The sequence below is a fragment of the Mus caroli genome, chromosome 2, assembly GCF_900094665.2.
Source record: "Mus caroli chromosome 2, CAROLI_EIJ_v1.1, whole genome shotgun sequence".
Classification (NCBI taxonomy): Eukaryota; Metazoa; Chordata; class Mammalia; order Rodentia; family Muridae; genus Mus; species Mus caroli.
Genome location: NC_034571.1, coordinates 29,064,739 through 29,082,639, shown reverse-complemented (window position 1 = coordinate 29,082,639; position 17,901 = coordinate 29,064,739). Strand labels below are relative to the sequence as shown.

Sequence of the window (17,901 nt, the reverse complement as noted above, 5' to 3'; positions counted from 1 at the left end):
TCCACAGTTTCATAGAGGAAAACTAAGGCAGTAATAGCTTTAGCTAACAATTCAACCCTATATTCCCCAAGAATCAAAAACATAGGTATTTGAACAAAAACATAAGTAATTTGCTAATGGCAGCACCATTCATAGTATATGACACATGGAAACACCTAGCACTTAGGCTAAATGCCACCAGTGGTGAATTTTATGCCGTTTGTGTGAGTATGTGAGTGCACACACACACACGCAGCCTCTATTAAGAATGCATTAATTGGGGGCTGGATAGACAGCTCAAAGTTTATGAACACTTCCTATTCTTGCAGAGGACCAGGGTTTGAGTCCCAGGTTCTACAGTGACTCACCATCATCTATAACTAGGTTCAGGGAATCCGACTTTCCTTCTGACCTCCATGGGCACCAGGCACACATCTGATGTGCAGACATGCATGAAAACAAAACACCCATACGTGTAAAGTTATCTAGAAATGTTTTTAAAGAATACAGTTCTGCAGCAGGGTGCTCTGTTAGTAAAAGCCACGGCGGCATCTATACATGATGGAAACAGAAATAGAAACACAAAATGAATGTAAGATGCACCACATGCTCCAGACACTTCCGTTTGTGCCTACAAATCTGATTGTTCTAGAGAGGGCCACCATGACCTTGGGGGACACCTGCTTCATGCCCAGCACTGTCTACATAAAGTGCTTTGTCTGTATGGTCACTGTGATGCCCCACAGCTGGCACCCAGGCTTCCTCCAAGACGCTCTTGTTGGGAGTGTCTTCCATAAATGGACAGGAAGGTTCCTAAATTCATTTGCCTGCTTTTAAAGGCTGCAGAGACCGCCATCCTCTTGATGCCTGCTTCCAGGGCAAGGTGACCATAAGTAAACAAACTTTCCAGCTTTCTCATTCAGCCAGGAGGGCAGCATAGAGGGACAGCAAGGCTTGCCGCTCTCACACAGACTCTGATGTATGCCAGGCTGGTCTCACCTTCACTACAGAGCCAAAGAGTGACCTTGAATTTTTGATCTCTTATCTTCTAGAATTGTAGGATTATAGGCATGCCCCACTATGCCTGATGTCTGGGGTGCTGGGGATTAAATCCAGAGTCTCTCTCTCTTTTTTTTTTTTTTTTTTTTTTTTTTTTTTGGTTTTTCGAGACAGGGTTTCTCTGTGTAGCCCTGGCTGTCCTGGAACTCACTTTGTAGACCAGGCNTTTTGGTTTTTCGAGACAGGGTTTCTCTGTGTAGCCCTGGCTGTCCTGGAACTCACTTTGTAGACCAGGCTGGACTCGAACTCAGAAATCCACCTGCCTCTGCCTGTTCTGAGATCAAAGGCGTGCGCCACCACGCCCAGCAAATCCAGTCACAGGCACTCTCCTTACTGAGCTACACCCTAGCCCAGCTCAGACATCACCTTCTAGTCCCACCTTCCTGTTTGCCTTGTTCAGTGACTCTGGTCTGTAGTCTCTCTGTTGGTGCTCTTGACCTCTGATGCAGCCATAGGCACAGTGGCTCGAGAAAGATCTGGGACTTGGCTCTGCCCCTTGCCATTGTCTGGCTTTCAGACATGTTATATAACCCCCTGATCCTTGTTTTCCCCAGGTAGAGAATATATGTAATGGCAGTGACTGGAGCAAAGCATGGGCTTCCCCTGGTTACCGTCACACCTTGGTTATGCCTGCCATGCCATTATTTACTCCCTGACACCTCTGTAGGCCCTTTAGGGGTTATGCTGGCCTGAGGAACAGTGGGCTTCTCAAGACATACGTGTTGACTAAAGAATGGAAAGGCTGTTAGCACAATGCGTGGGAAATAGGAAACACTAAGGGATGCTCCCTGATGCTGCTGTTATGTTTCTCATTTGTTGAAAACTTTCATAAGGTAGCCCTGGCTCTCAAAATAACCTGCCAAGGTTGGGATGCTCATCTTGCAAGTGCTGAGCACAGACTCAGGTTTGTTACGGTTCATTTAAACACCAGTAACCAGCTCATCACTGCCCAAACCCCTTCATAGGAAGGAACAAGCCCATCAGGAACCACTAATGCTAGGAAACTTTCTGGGAGTCTGCATCTTAGAAATAAGCACATTCTGTGGGAGGCTGAGTGGTTCTTCAGTACTTTTGGTGTACACAGGGTTTCTCTTGCTTATAAGAGTAGACTTTTCAGTTCTGAGGAAGCAGGACTCCCCAGCGATGACCCACCAGGGGTGCTTTATGTACAGCCCCATGGGGCCAACCCCCCGCTGGCCCTGGGGCTTTCATGGGAGGCATGTGGCCAGTACTCAGACAGTGACAGACAGAAGTGGTGGTGTGTCTGGTGGCCCTCAATATTGTATATGAGCTGTTACAGAACTTGGCAGAGACTTGGTGAATGGAGCCGGTTTGTTCAACCAACTGCTTGGTGAATGAAAAAATTAATATATTACTGAATGAATGAAGAGCCATATGCCGGATACCCTGACAGTTTACTGGGATTGTTCCATTCCATGCTCAGAATGTACTCGGAGCAGAGCAGATACATGGATGAGTTGATGCCCAGAGGGGTGAGGTTACCTCTGATCATCCTGGTCAGTCTCAGGTCTCCCTGCTTCTTGTGCTGCCCTGAAGAATAGAGAGCTCCTAGCCATCTCCCCTTCCTGGACTGTTGGGTTTGCCACAACCCAGTTTTGGTGCATCTCAGGGAGGCGGGGCAGGGAGGAGCAAGCTGCTATCCAGGTAGGCATGGCAAGTTGAACCTTCCTGTGGACACAGCAAGATGTGGGGCCACGGAAAGGGGTTATGGTGCAGGGAGCAGAAGCTAAGGCATACTGTGGTGCAGGGAGCAGAAGCTAAGGCATGCTGTGGTGGGGAGCAGAAGCTAAGGCATGCTTCCTTGCAACCCAGGCTCTCTGTTTCTACTGATGTCACCAGCAGTGCCCAGGCATTACTGAGCTGTGGCAAGGTCCACGCCTTGCTTCATTTCATCCTTGCCTTGCAGGAGAGAAGCCCTCATCTCTGGTTTCTTGATCCTGAGGCCAAAACATGGTAGAGGGCCAGTGAAGTGTCCTAAGGTCACTGGGAACAAGCCAAGGCAGCTGGCTCTCCCCATAGACCTCTTGGCTCCAGGGCCCCACCCATTCTAGGTTGACTTCTTACAGGCAACTTGATCCTGGAGCAGCTGCTGTCCTTCATGAGCCTGGCTGGCCTTCCACTCCCAAGCCTAGCCTGATCACTGGTTCCTACTGGTGTCTTACTGTTGACTCAGTGCCTGAGATGAGAGATCTCCCAGGGCTGGGCAGTAAGGTGCATGTGAGGCAGTGCTGATGACCACATGGTTCTGAATACCTGTACCCAGCAACCTGGAGGTGCCAGGCCCCAGAAGCCAACAGCAGCTGTAATTCAGCTCTGGCTTCCGGGCTTTTGGTTACATACACACTTGGAACTGAGTCATAGGACCTGTGCTGGCCAGAGACATTTCTAGTCCCCAGAAGGACATCAGTCTTCTGTGGCTCCACCCTCCAGAACTAGACTCAAGGTCAGGCAGGTCAGGGACCATGGGGCCCTGCCTGTACCTGGCATCGATGCGTGACTAAAAGTTCAGGACTGAAAAACAGGACCCCTGGAGCTACTAGCCATGGTTGGCCGGCTGAAGACAGGACTGTAGCCAGCCTAGACCAACGTGTGGCTCCTCTGACTGCTGGCTAGGGAGACTTTAGAAAGCTCTCCTGCCTTTCTGAGTCTTGTGTGCTCCACAGGGTCAGTGAGGGAAATATTTCTCTTGCAGGTCGTAGGTAGGTCAGCTAAAGAGACAGTTCTCTGAGGCCCAGGATCTGGTTCAGGGTCAGTCTTCCAATGGCACAGGGCTATTTGTCACAGAGAGGCAGAACAAAGCAGAGTAAAACAGGGCTACCCGTGGATCAGCTCTTACGCCCCAGAATCAGACCTGGGGTACAGTCTTGGTCTGTCGCACACTCACCCTGTGACCTTAGACCAGCCACTTAGAACCTCGGAGCCTAGTTTTTCCCTTTCTGTAAGAGTCAGGACTCCATGAGATGGTGCAGGTATAGGTCTCAGCTCCATGCTCAGTGGCGTCCATCACCAGCACTAGCTTCTGCTAGCCTGTAGCCATACTTCCTCCCTGTAGTGAGGCTGGGCTCTTGGTATGGGAGCTTCCTTTGAGCCCTAACTCTCCCGGGGTCTCTGCATGTGGAATGTGGTCTTTCTAACTCTGTGTCCCCTGCAGTCAGTTACTTGTCCCTCTCGTCCCTCTCGTCCCATGAGAGTCTTCTTACTGGTGGCTCTAGGCCATGCGTTGATCCCACGCTGTTGTCAGCTTCGAGAGATGCTTCCTGTAAAGAGTGGGCAGCGATGAGCACTCTTGCTTCCCACCCGTGCTCTACACATAGGAAGTAGGCACAAAACACCGTTGCCCCACCAGAAACTGGTCTTCACAGAAATTGCCTACCTTGTACGTCAGCAATATCCATTCTCGGAGCCTCCCATTCTCACCCAGGTCACATGCAACCCTCAAGGCTTCCTGAGTGCTTGCTTTGTGACCCAGTGGTGTGGGCAACCTGCCAGCCTCCCCAGACCTCTGACAAGGCTGTACACCTCAGATGTGACCCACTAATGGCAAATTCAGAAACTGATGTCAGCTGCCTTGGTCTGTAGTGAATTAATACACTTCCATGAATTTATATGGAAAGAATGAGCATTGACCACATTTTATGCTATCGGAAATTGTACAGTACTTTTTTGGGTCTTTATACCTAAGTACCATAATTAGTAAGGGAAAATAGTTTTCTTCTTTTTAAAAAAAAAAAAAAAAAAACAAGCCAGGAATGGTAGCATAGGCTTATAATCCCAGGACATGGGATGTGGAATCAGGAATGTCAGTAGTTCAAGGTCACTGTGTGTAATGTCCTGGGTTAGATGAGACCCTATCACAAAACAAACAGACAGACAGACAAACATACAAAAAAAACAACGAATTAAAGCAATTGGCAAATCACCCAACACGTACTAACATTTTGTAGATAAAATTTTCTTCCTGAATTTTCCTCACACAGGAAGCAGCTGGAAGGACCAGTATGGGCTATTTCATTCCCCAGCCAGTCTGGTGGAGTATGAGGTTCAGGGGAAGCAGAACAAAGAGAGCCCAAATCTTGCTTGGAGGGCCAGGGGTCACCTCCATAGGTTTGGGGTTCGCCCTTTCTCTGGACTTGTTTGTTCACTTCTGGTTTTATTTTAGTTTAGATGTTTAGGCAGGATGTATCTAGGGACAACGCTCTTTCCTGGAACACTCTGAGTTCTTGGGGACAGGCTGTGCCCTGGTTAGCTGTTCCCAGCCCCCCTCCATTTCCTCAGACAGGTTTCTTCCCTTGCCCCTTCCCATGGCAGTGGTGGGACTTGCCAGGCTGGCCTTCTACACCGACCACCCAGTGTCCCATGGCGCCCACTTGGCCCCTTGTTGCCTCTGATGTTGTTTCAGCTCCACGGTTGTTTTGGTTTTTGAGGGTCTGTGTTTGTTTGTTTGCCTTTGCAATGCTAGGGATCTAAGCCCAAGCCTCGTGTATGTTAGGCAAGCTCTGAGCTGTGCCCTGCCTTCATTCTGAAGTGTGCTTTAACTTAGCCCTCTGCCCCCATCTTAGAGTTTCCTCTCTGCCGCTCTCCTATCCAGAAGCCTTGTCTTCTTGAGCTGTATTTCTAGTGCTCTGTGCTCTGTCCCGGAGCTTGGGCCAAACTGTTGAGGGGACAGAGCCCTCTCCTTCTGTGGCCTTGCTCTGCAGCCCGGGAGTTAGGTGATTTTCCATGTCCCATTGCTGGGTTGTCTTTCCGTGGACTGTATCCGTGGATGTGGTGAAATCTGTGGGGCTTTGAGGTTTATCAGCAGGCAGGCATTTGGGTCTCCCTCTGGGCACACTCCCAACCTCTCCTGCCAGTAGCAGCCGCAAGTGCACGTGAGCAGAGGAGCACAGGGAACGCCAGGGCCCAGGCTAGCTCCTTCTTCCAGCCCTGAACTTCTGAGAGTAAGGGCGAGCCCCGATGATCTCCCTTTAGAGAGACAAGGCCCAGAGTTACTCAGTCTCAGCCCTGCACATCTATCTTAAAGTGTGTTGAGCTTATTTATAGATTCTAGCCATAACACCCCTGCCTCACCCTGGTCTCAGTGAATGAGAGGCCTGCTCTCTCATATCTACAGGAATTTTAGTGACCACTAAACTGAGGGAGGATCTGTGAGGGTTAGCTACACATCCCCACCCCTCCTCACGCTCTTGTTGCTATTGTTTTTCAAGTAGCTTTACTGACTGTCCCCTCTGTGCAGCCCCTTGGTCTCCACAAAGGACTGTGAAGCTATGGGCAGCAACCTAATCAGTCATAAATTAGGATGCTGGATCTTGAACACAGGCACCCCCACAGCTTCCCTCCAGTGTGCATGTGGAATTTTTAGCATCAGAAATAACTGCAGCCACTAGGTTCCTTCCTTGGAATCCTGTGTGGCCAGTGACTTGAAGCAGGCCACCCTCTGGAGTTAAAGCAAGGTGAAGGCAAAGAAGGGCACCGTAGTAAACACCACAGATGTCAAGGACACAACTAAGCCATTTTCTGTCTCATCTAAGAATATTAATGTTTCATCAATTTGTGCCTCTTTCAAATGCCTTTCTTCATCAGGCTATTAGGATCAGGGCCTATGCCCTGTCTGGTGCTCTACCCCTATGCCTAGGATATGGGAGGCATTCTGAATATCTGTAGTATCAGTACCCTTGCCAGTGACAGTGGCATCACCAACTGAGCTGTGTCCTTGCAGCTTTCCAGGTGGTCAGCAGCCATGCTCCCCTCACCCCACAGCATCCTCTGATCGTGTAGCAAGGGTATCCTGATGCCCAGTGTGGACAGCAAATCCTACTGGGACAGCAGCAGTGTGCTGCTAGGAAGGGAGATAGAATGGGGTAAAACTGATGCTGGATAAATGGACAAAGAAATAGCATGGATTTCAAAGAGGTGCCTACGAGGCCAGAGCCCAGGGCTCAAGTGTCCTAAGTCACTGTCCAAGAAAATTGAGTTCTGGTACACATAGGGGTCAGATGTGGTTAGTCAGGCCTTCCAGTGTTCAGCCTGACCTAGCCGGTGGTGGCCCAATGGCAGAACAGCCACAACACTAGTTTCTTCAGGCTCCCCCTGCTGGTTGGGTTGCAGCCCCTGCCCATAGGAGTGTGCTGGGAAGCAAGGCCAGCCAGGCAGGCCTGGGCTGAGCAGCAGGCTCCATCCATAGTGGAAGAAGGGTGGGACTCAAGGAGATGGCCCCGCTGTACTGCACTGGCAAAATGGCTTTCCTAACACTTCCTGGAGGGGATTTGCATGAATCCGTTCACTGTAAAGAAAAATGGGGGACTCCAACCCTCTAAGCCTGACAACCAAAAATAAACGAGTTCAGGTAGAAGAGACCTTCGGGACTTCACTGCTGAGAGAACAGAAGAAGATCTGCTCTGAAAAAGTAGAGATCAGTGCTGATCTACCTAGACCTCCAAAAATCTGCAGCTCATTTCCCAGAGAATGCAGGGAAATTGATGATGGAGGCCCAGAACATGGGGTCAGTTGCAGTCTCCATTGAGTCATGAATAAAGCCGACAGCTTTGGGTTTTTGTTGTTGTTTTTTGTTTTTTTGTTTTTTTGTTTTGTTTTTTTTTTTGGTATACTTCAAGACTAAGCACTGAGTGGCCACAGATCTGAGTGTATTAGGGGAAATGGAAAATACTTTGGCGACTAAAGCAGCCGTCTCTGAGCTCACTCTCTGGCTGGGTTCCTGATGGCCTGGGATGTTCGGGGAGCCTTTTTGTGCACAGTAGCAGATTTCAGAGCCAGCTCTGGGAAGACAAGCTTGCGAGTGTTTTGCTTGGCACGTGGCAGCCACCGTTCTACCAAATGTAGGCGCAGGTTTCCGAGCCTTTCACTTTGGGAGTCATCTTCCATTTCCTTTGATGACGTTTGCACCTCTGGATACTCTTTATAGCACTCAGAGAAAGGAGGGTGATTAGCTTAGAGATGACAGGCCAGTGCTGCCCCCACAGGGTGGCTGTGGAGTGGGGTGGTGCCAGCTGGGGGAACTAGTCTCTTCCATCCCGCAGCAGAAGTTAAGGGTCAGAAGAAGAGCCATGCATGCAAATACACTCTCAGCTTTGGCTCCAGTTGGCTCCAATTCTCTGAGGCCTGTTTTGTGCACCTCAGTGGTGGATCTGAAGACTGTAGAGCCAGGCTGCACCTAGCCTTGACCTGTGAGCATGGTATCCATGCTGTAACAAAAGAAGGAGCAGGAAAGAAAGGAAGGAGGGAGGGAGAGAGGGAGGGATGGAGGGAGAAAACTAAACAGTCTTGCTGATGTTGAAGCGTGTCTTCTCATGGCTGATGCACAAGTCAGTGGGATGAGACAAAGAAAGCGCATGTGAAGTAATGAAGGCGCACATGGCACAGCCACTGTTTACAGATAACACCATTAGCCACTATAACAATTATGCAGTGAGACAATTTAGGATAACCAACTGAGGTATAATAGAAAAAATTTATACTACATTATTAAAATTAGATGTGAAAATGCCCAGGCTTATTGCTCCTTCTTTGAGTAATCCACCTTATTGAAATAAAGGGAAGGGGCGGGTGGTAAGATGGCTTGGTATGGAAGAGGCTTGTTGCCAAGCCTGAGTACCCAAGTTCCATCCCTGGACTACACAGTAGAAGAGAAATAACAATGGCTGACAGCTGTCCTCTGAGCTCCCCAGGGCCGATGTGCACATGCTAAGTGATAGGTGCGGGTTCCCTTTCTGTCTTTTCTGTCTCCCAGTGTCTGACTTCCTAGGTGAGAACCCAAAACTTTCATAATTAAAATCAAAACTAACAGAGACCACAATTTGTCACCATGGAGAGAGTAAAACACTATGGAGTGCTCAGTACTAAATGGCACACCTGTGTCAGATCCATCCTTCCAAAGCTCAGCGGCAGCTCAGATGGAAAGGACGTCCAGTACAGTGCTCCTGTGGCTGTGGAGTCTCCTCTGAGAACCATGATGTAACCTGGGTGTGATCTCCCTCTTGAGCAGCTTGGGAGCTGTTGGTCAACACTGAGGTGGGAGTCTGCTGCACCATGGGCTTCTTATGCCGTGATGCTCATGGTTATGGTTCATAAGTGGCACCGCTGGGCAGGCCTGTTGGAAGTTTGCATGGCGCCTTCTGGTACCAGGAAAGCTAGTCCCTGTGGAGAAAGATGTCAAGTAAGATCCAGCTTGAGTCCCCTGGCTCCTGTGTCCTAGTTGTATGGTGTTTTCAACAATAGGGACTTTCCTTTCACCTCTGAGGGGCAACCAAACGTAACAGCAGTAGGCTCTAATATTTTGAGTCTCTTGGACATCTCTGACCAACAGCTCAAAAAAGGGCTTCTCATAGCTGGTGTTGGGGTTTCTGTTAGATGGTCTATGGCTCTGTGGGAAGCGCTATCATCTGGTCTCTTCATTCTTTAGGTGGCCTCAATGGCCCCTTGTGCCAAATCTGCCAGGCTTTACCACAACAGACATACCAGTCCTAAAAAAGAACTGCAGATCATTGTGGCTTTCTTTGTGCTCTGAAGCTGTGGGGATAGTGTCCGATTTCCTCAGGAGGCTTTATGGATGAGTGTTAGGAATCAAGTCGTTGTCATGCTTCTCAATTTTAGCAACTTTCTCAATTTTTTAAGTTATTGAAAAGGTTTTTTTTTTTTTGGTTATTAAAGAGTTTACTGTATCTTCTTGACACAACTTCAAGAAGTTATTTGTTTCTATCAAGCATTAGTTTCATCTATCTTGTTTGGTTTTTCCCTTATTTTTGAGAGTTTCATGCATATATACAATGAAATATGAGCCCATCTACCCACATCTTCTGCCTTCAGATCCTCCTTTTATTCCCCCTCCACAGCCTCTTCCAATTTCATGCAAGTTTTTTAAAGTAACCCACCAAGCCCATGCGGTGCTGCCCAGGAGTGAGTGGGGTGAGCCATCCACTGCAGCATGGGAACTACAGAGACGACGCCCTCAATAGAGAACTCTTCTCCCTCCCCAGCAGCTACCCACTACCAGAGCTCCTCAGTGTGGTGTGGAGCCTGCAGGTCCTCTCCTGTCTGTGCCACGATTTTGGCCGGCTTGATCTTGTGTTGTGGATTCCTTTAGCTGCTGTGAGTTTGTGTGCCATAGACATGTATGTCAGAAGACAGCGTGGCACAGGGCTTCTCTGTCCTCTCACTCTTACTGTTCTCTCCACCCCTCTTCCACAGTGTGCCCTGAGCCAGAGAGGAGATGGGGGGTGCAGATACAGGTATCTTGCCGAGGGCTGAGTTCTCTCTCTCTCTCTCTGATCTCTCTCTCTCTCTCTCAAACATATTTGTATTGATTATTTGGGAATTTTACACAATGCACCCTGGTCACCCTTACTTCCAAGTCTGCCCCCTTAACCCTTGTAGCTCAAAAAAGAATCAAACAAAACAAAACAAAACACCAGCCAAGTCCAGTTTGTGCTGTCTATACAGTCACTGGAACATGGCCACACTCTTGGTGGCCAGCCCTTAAAAGTGAGTCCTTCCCATTACCCGCACCCTGCTAGAGCCACCTACCATGGAGAGCCACACTTCAGCCTCCTCTCCACAGTTTTTACAAGTTCTCCTCGATGGCTTCCTTCTAGGTTGTTACGTGTGTGTGTGGGTGTGTGGGTGTATGGGGAGGGGAGGTTATCACAGAAGCCTATGTTTCTCTCAAATGTGAGTCCTCAGTCATCAGTGCCAGTACAGAAGACGTTTCCTTGTCCTTCATAGTCAACAGGAGCGAGATTCATGGGCTTCTACGTGGTTTCTGGTGACAGCACTGATATCCACCCTTGTGTCAACAAGTGCCATGGACCTCAGCATCGTCTCTGGTGGTAGGATGGGTCATGGACACCAACATAGTCCAACAGTAGCATGGCCTGGGGACATTAACATGGCTTTAGGTGGCAGCATAGACCAAGGATATCTATCTGTATGGCCTTCTGTGGTAATACAGGTCACAGACATCAGCACTGCCAGCTGCAGCAGGACCATGGACCCAGTCATGGTCCCCAGCAGCAGTGGACCACAGACATCAGCACAGCCTCAGAGGCAGTGCAGGCCTCTCACACCTGGCGTTCCCATCTCTCCAGTGATGCCTGCCCTCTTCAAAAAGCAGCTTTGTGGACCAAGGTTGAGAGTAGTCCAAGTCTATGGGTAGAACTGTAGATATTTCGAAGGCATTTTAAAAAGAAAGCTGCGACTGTTTTAACTTCTCTGCACACTTGGAACCATTTCCCCTCTCATCCCTACTTGTATGCCGATCTTTTTAAATTTTTATTTCCCCCTTAATCATACATATTAAAGACTTGACTGCTTTATTTTTTTTATTCTTTGTTTGTTTGTTTCCTAAGACAGGGTTTCTCTATGTAGTCCTGGCTGTACTGGAACTCACTCTGTAGGCCAGGCTGGCCTCGAACTCTGAGATCCGCCTGCCTCTGCTTCCGAGTGCTGGGGCTGCAGGTGTGCTCCACCATCGCTCCCCGCCCCCCGAATTAAGCATCACCTTTATTTGTCACTTCTGATGTAGAAAATTTTATGGGCCAGCAAGATGGCTCAGTGAGGACAGGCACCAGCAGCTACAGCTGATCCCCTGAGTTCCATCTCCAGAGCCCGTGTGGCGGGAGGCGGGAGCCTCCTTCTAAGAGCTGTCTTCTGACTTCCACATGTGCATCGGAGTGTGCGTGTGCAGGCACGCAGGAACACATAAATGTCATTTAAATTTTTCAAGTTATTTCTGCTTTTGTGTTTTTATTTGTGCTCCTTTTGTTTTTCTGTTTCTATAAAATAAATAGTTTCCTTTTTTATCTAACGTGTTAATGGGTCTGCAGCTGCATTCTTTCCCTCAGTTACACAGCTCCGCATCATATGTGGATAGTTTGGAGTTTGTGAGGCTTTCCCCTCTTCAGTATGGTTATTTTATAGAATTTGTTTTCACTCCCTGGGCAGAAGAGGGGATGGATCTGCTCCAGACCCACTGAGCACGTGGGTTCTGAGCGTGGGAGGCCTGATTTCTCCCAAAGGAAATCGGGGTTGTTTCCAAGAGTGGGGAGTAGGGTGTTGGGCAGAGCAATGCATCAGCTTCTTTTCTTTTGCCAATAAAGTTAATGAAAGATCAGTGAAAGTTTTTTACACAGCACAGTGTCCAGCGCAAAACAAACCCAATACCAGTACACAGATGGCCGCCTCCCTCACGCTTATGACCTGCTCTGCCTCACGGCTGTCTGGGTGGGTAGGGGCCTCTGGCTCGGCCATCACCTCCTCATACCTGTAGATCTCCTGAGGTACCTGAGTCTATGCCCTCATTTCCTAGGGAGGCTGGAGGGGGTGGCATTCTCCTGCGCCCCAGGGGTCAGTCCTGGCTACGGGACTCTGCCCACGTGCATTTGCAATTACTAACAAGGCCATGTGCTCACACCGGAAACCATGTCTACTCCCCAGCTGACACGTGACTGCCCCATGCTGAAAGCCTGGGAAACATTTGTCTCTCTGGCAGTCAGAGGCCACAAACTTTCCATAAGGCCTAGACTTTATATAAGGATTCATTCTGAAGTTCCCAGTTTGCATGATAGATGTTAATTGGCAGGCATTAATTAATACAATCGTCTCCGTCCTCCTCTCAGGGAGCCAGGGCTGCCCGCAGACAGCGGGTCTGCTTGCTGCTGTCTTAAAGACCAAAGCAAACCACACAGCTCTAATGAGCAGGCACTCTGTTATTTCATTTGGTATTTACCAGGGTGGTTTATGGGGTGGAACCACACAAGTGTAGCTCTGGGGGCCAGCTCCTCATTTCTGAATTCTGAAAGTCATCTTTTCAGGCAAAGCAGAAAGAGCGTGGAAAAAAGTCTTTCATCTCAGACTTTGAAAGAGAAAATAGAAAGTGGTAAAATGGAAAAGCTGCGTGTTCTCCTGCCGGGCAGGTTTCTTTTCCCCTCAACACAGCAGAATTTTCCATAGTGAAAAGATAGCGGTGCAAGAAAAACCAAAACCAGACTGGGGCTGGAAGTGAGACAGGACGGCCAGGAAGAACAAAGGTGCAGTGAGCCTTCCCTGGGCTTGTGGGGCTCCAGGCCAGCCATGGACCTTGGCTCAGCCTGGCTGCCTGCTCCCAGCTTGCAGAAGCCACTGTGCTCCACCAGGCACGGGTCCTCTCTGAAGGCATTGCCTTTGTCAGCCGGCACAAAGGTGGCACAGGGCAGAGGTGAAGTTGGGGGAACCGTGTGCCTCAAAGGAAGGCTAGTCTGTGAGCAGGCATGGTTGGGTGATGGTGCCCCCAGGTGAGAGGCTACAGCTGCACGCCTCCCACCCCCAGCTCAAGCCGGGATCCTCTTCTTTGGGCCAGCCCAGTTCCTACCCCTAGCGCTGCTGTCAAGACAGGCCTGAATTCCCACCCCTGTCTTCTTGGAAGCTGTGGGAATTTGGCCTACCCCTTTTTCCTCTGACACCTCAGTTTCTTAACATAGTGTGTGGACAATTGAGAGTAAAGGAGCCTGAGACCAGCACGTCCCCTCCCCCGCCTACATGGTGGGCAGCGGTTCTTCCCATCACCTAAGCCTCCCTCACTGTGTCAGTACCTCACAGTCTAGCCCAGTCCCTTGGCACCACCGATCCCCACTGCAGCCAAAGCCAGTGGCTGGTCCAATTACCATCTGTGGTAGTAGGCCAACAGCACAGTGTCATCTGCTGTAGTCACTGTCTAAATAGGAACAGGAGCTGACTATCCCAGGCCAGATGGGCTCCCAGCACTGGCCCAACTACTGGGTGGTCCCATGCGGCTGGTGTCTGGGGGCCTACCTTCCACGGTTATAGCAGTTGTAGCCAGACCATCCCTCCCATGGCCACCCCTCTGCTACTCCTAGTGGGTCTGTGTGGCAGAGCTGGCAGGGCCCCCAGGTCTGGGTGGGCCACTGATATAAAGCCGGAGACTGATGTGCTCAGGCAAGCCTGGGATGTGTAACAGGAGGGAGGAGCCACAGCCTCCCTTCAAGCCCCTTTGGAGAAGGTTAATTCCAAAGTAGAGATGAGGAGAAAGAACCAGAGCCTGGGCACCTAGGCGCCAGTTCAGCTGTTAAATGTCCCCATCCTGCCTCACTGGCTTCTGGGTACTCCTGGCAGCCTGGTGCCGTATATGACAGCTGGACAGAGCTGTACGTGGATCCTGCCTTGGCCACTTTGCCCCTGTGTGGCCTCAAGAAAGTAATGTAGCCTCTTCTAGTTTCACTCCCTTTGTCCTGTAGAAGAGGGACCATCGTTTCCTGGTGGCCTAAGTGCTTAGTAACCCTGAGTCAGGACCATCTTTTTTTTTTTTTTGAACAGGGTTTCATTATGAAACATGGGTGAACAAAGTTAGAGAGCTCTGTGCTTGTGAGGCAAGCTCCCTACCCACTGAGCTACAGCTACAGCCTCAACCCCCAATCTTACCATCTCTTTCCTCAACTATAGAACAAGAGCCATGAGAAGCATCTCATCAGGCTGTTGTCTGGGGTAACACAGACATGCCCCCTGATTATCAGTCTCCTCACCTCACGTTTACCAAGCAGCTCTGTGTACTTTGCTCTGGGGACGCACATGCGCCTAGACCTGCTCCCAGGCTGTGAGGAGCCCTGTCAGGGAGGAGTCAGCTGTCAGGATTCAAGCATCTGGTTTATGTTGCAGGCCTAGAAATATCTCCTGTGGTTGGCTAGTACAACAGAAAAGGCTTCCCTGGATTCCAGCGCTGTTGGCAACAGCGTACCATTTCTATAGCCCTGTCTGTTGAGGGAGTACAAAAGTGTAGATGTCTGCTGCCCAGCTTCACAAGACTTGGTCCCCAGTCACTCACCCTGTCCTCACCACTGTGACATGAGTCTAACTACTCAGGGTCTGAGGTGCAGGCAGGTGCTAGAGTCTGGGTGTTTTGCCGAGGGGATTTAGGAACTGACTGTCTTAGACAATAATGAGCCCCTGCCCCTCCCCGGGGTATGCTCAGCTCCTCTGGCCTTGGTTTTGGAGCACTACTCAGGAATGAGGCTCAGGCCACACTGTCCCTTTGGCACAACACAAGGGACTCTCCAAGTAGAGTTGTGTGTGAGCAAGGGCCACTCTGCTCTGGAGGCCAGTTGGATGAATATGGGCGGCACATCCTGCAGAGCTGTTGTAGATCTTAGTACACACTAGTGAGACTGTATGCAGCCCTGCATCTCTTCAGTCTCCTTTTCCCAGAGGTGCTGGTCTAGGAAGGGACAGGGCTTCCCAGGGGACCCTAGGAAACCTCAGTCCCTACCTCCTGCCCTGCTCCTGGGCCGAGCTGCTGGCCGGCCTCTGAGTCAGCCAAGCTGGAGTCTGCTCACTGCATCTGGAACCACCCCACGCCATGGCCCACATCCCTCCATCCCCACACAGCACTGGGGGATGCTTTTTGTTGTGGTCTCAGCCATAATGGGATTTCCAGGATTGCCATGAATCCTCAGGGAGGCAACTGAGTTACACTTTTTTTTTTTTTTAAAGAGCAGGAAAAACTGAGTTCAAGAGAAAGAATGAATCTGTGAAATCAAGCCCACCACACTTAGAATGTTTAATCAAGGAAAATTATTATTAATTATTAAAAATTAGGAAACAGTGCCATCAGAAGGCAAGGGACCGGACAGGGGCCTGTGAGGAGCCAGCAGATGCTTCTGTGAGCTAACGGTTTCCCAGAACAATTGAAGCTATTTTAAAGGCAGACGAGTGACTCATCGTACCCAGCACCCGAGCGAGCGAGCGAGGGAGCGAGGGCCTCCATGGTGGCAGGAAGCCTGAGATGGAGGAGGAAGCCGAGGTTCCACTCCCATCTCTGTCACTTCCCAGCGGTGTGACCTTATGCCAATTTCACATCCTCTCTGAGCTTCATTTTCCTCCTTTACAGAGTGAGAGTTGGAAGGATAAATAAGAAAATGAATATGTGCCTGGCATGGTGGCGCACATCTTTGATCTCAGCACTTGGGAGGTAGAGAAATGTCAATCTTTGTTTGAGGCCAGCCTGGTCTATAGACTAGTTCCAGGATAGCCTGGTCGACATAGTAAAACCCTGTCTCAAAAAACCAAAAAGGAAAAAAAAAATAAAGTTCTTATTTTTTCTTCAAACGGATTGTCTTACTGCACAATTATGTAATATATAAAAATATATACAGTGCATGTAAACTATAACTATATGCTATTACATTTGCCATTTGTAATATTTGACATTACAGAATTGTCATGATTTAGTGTACAATCATTTAGATAAAGTTAGATATTATAAACTAACATTTTCTAATAATGAAAGTCTCTTTAGGATTTACTACATTTAAAGTCATTAAATGTAGAAATCTTACATTTTTCAAAGATTTATTCTTGTCATATTAAGTTCGATGTTTGTGTGTACATGTTAGTACACGTGCCCACGGAAGCCAGAGGCACCAAATCCCCCTGGAGCCAGAGTTATAGGCAATCACAACCTGCCTGTCACAGGCTGGGGACCAAACTTGAGTCCTCTGCAAGAGTAGGACACGATTGCACCCTCTCTCCAGCCCCGGAGAATCTGAGAGTAAGGGCGAGCCTGAAAATCCTGGGCTGTGGACGTGGAGGGCGTCAGATGCCTGCCTGCAGGCTGTGGACTCAAGGGCAGAGCTTTGGGCAGCACTGCGGTTTGGACAAGTATTGTTTTTGTTTAAGTTGTTAAAGCTGTGCAGACAGATTTTATTGTAACTTTAGGTCTATTTTTAACCTAGAAGTTTCTTATGTGTGCACACATAAGAAATGGTAGGGATTTTTTTCTGTACTTCAGAGGATGTGAATACCATGCTATTGAGTGTTTGAACTTATCAGGCTATCTGTTGGTTGTAGCATGCCACGAGTTGTAGCCTTTGTTTGTTTGTTTTGTTTTGTGTGTTTTTATTGTGCTTTGTTTTGGTTTTTGAGACAGGGTTTCCCTGTGCAGCCCTGACTGTCCTGGAACTCACTCTGTAGACCAGGCTAGCCTTGAAATCAGAGATTTCTGCCTCCAGAGTGCTGGGATTAATGGTGTGTGCCACCACTGCAGGGAGAGTTGTAGCATTTTGTAAATTCACTTTTTATCCCTGGTAGTTCCTTAATTTATGTGGTGTTATTTCATGTATTCTCTGTTGACATGCCTTTATCCACACCAGCCATATCTCTTTGTCTTGGTTATCTTCTGTCTTGAGTTGTACTGTGCATGGCTTCTCCTGCCCAGGCCTTCGTGCATTATGAATCAGCGTTGATCAGGGAGCACCTTGAAGGGTGCGCCATTCCCTTCTCTTTATTATCGCCAGATAGTCTGTAGTGCAGCTTTGCAGTCAGCCAGCGGAGAGCCATGTAGAAGCCCTGCCCTTCCTCCTTCTCCCCCAACCCCTACTCATCACTGCCCATTAGTTCTGGCTTCGATTCACATCTCTTTTTATTGTTGTTGTTTTGGTATTTCGAGACAGGGTTTCTCTTTGTAGCCTTGGCTGTCCTGGAACTCACTCTGTAGACCAGGCTGGCCTCGAACTCAGAAATCCTGCCTGCCTCTGCTTCCCAAGTGCTGGGATTAAAGGCGTGCGACACCATGCCCGGCTTGACTCACATCTTATTTCTTGGGAAGGATCTCAGGAAAAGTCTCTGCCTTCTGCTGTTTTTGTTTTTGTTTTTTTGTTTTTTTGTTTTTTTGTTTTTTGGGCTTTTTTTTGTTTGGTTTGTATAGAGAAATATCTCATTCTTCTTCTGTTCTTTCATTAATTCACAATTGTATGAATGTATGCACATGTTCAGGGACAGATAGACAAATAGCTAAAGAAATAATTAAAACCCACAAAAGCTGTTCTCCTGGGCATGACAGCTTAG

The 17,901-nt window shown here is 48.9% G+C and overlaps 1 protein-coding gene across 3 annotated transcripts in view; it reads left to right on the top strand.

Moving 5' to 3' along the window:
* Ralgps1 (Ral GEF with PH domain and SH3 binding motif 1) overlaps window positions 1-17,901 on the top strand; it is a 245,190-nt gene that overhangs the window by 186,018 nt on the left and 41,271 nt on the right. The gene's annotated exons all lie outside the window — the stretch shown is intronic.